Genomic DNA, 220 nt, shown 5'->3' on the forward strand with positions numbered 1-220 from the left:
TAAAACCTGACTGACATACATACATATCCACTCATTCTCACTTCCAAAACCCCTCCCCCTCTCTGTCAACCACCAATCATACCACACTGGCTTCTCTCAACCACTCTAGTCTACTTACCACTGCCATGCAACCAAACTTTTAAAGACACACACACACACCAAAAACAAGGAATCATTACACTGCCTCTCCCCCATGAGCCCCAAAGGGCTTTATGATCTG

General features: G+C 45.5%; 1 protein-coding gene across 1 annotated transcript in view; it reads right to left on the bottom strand.

Moving 5' to 3' along the window:
• Nucleotides 1-220, bottom strand: part of LOC107119359 (purine nucleoside phosphorylase-like) — a gene marked incomplete at its 5' end in the record, with an annotated part of 10926 nt that overhangs the window by 8751 nt on the left and 1955 nt on the right. The window lies entirely within an intron of this gene.

Source organism: Gekko japonicus, unplaced genomic scaffold (assembly GCF_001447785.1).
Source record: "Gekko japonicus isolate JY-2015 unplaced genomic scaffold, Gekko_japonicus_V1.1 scaffold6001, whole genome shotgun sequence".
Classification (NCBI taxonomy): Eukaryota; Metazoa; Chordata; class Lepidosauria; order Squamata; family Gekkonidae; genus Gekko; species Gekko japonicus.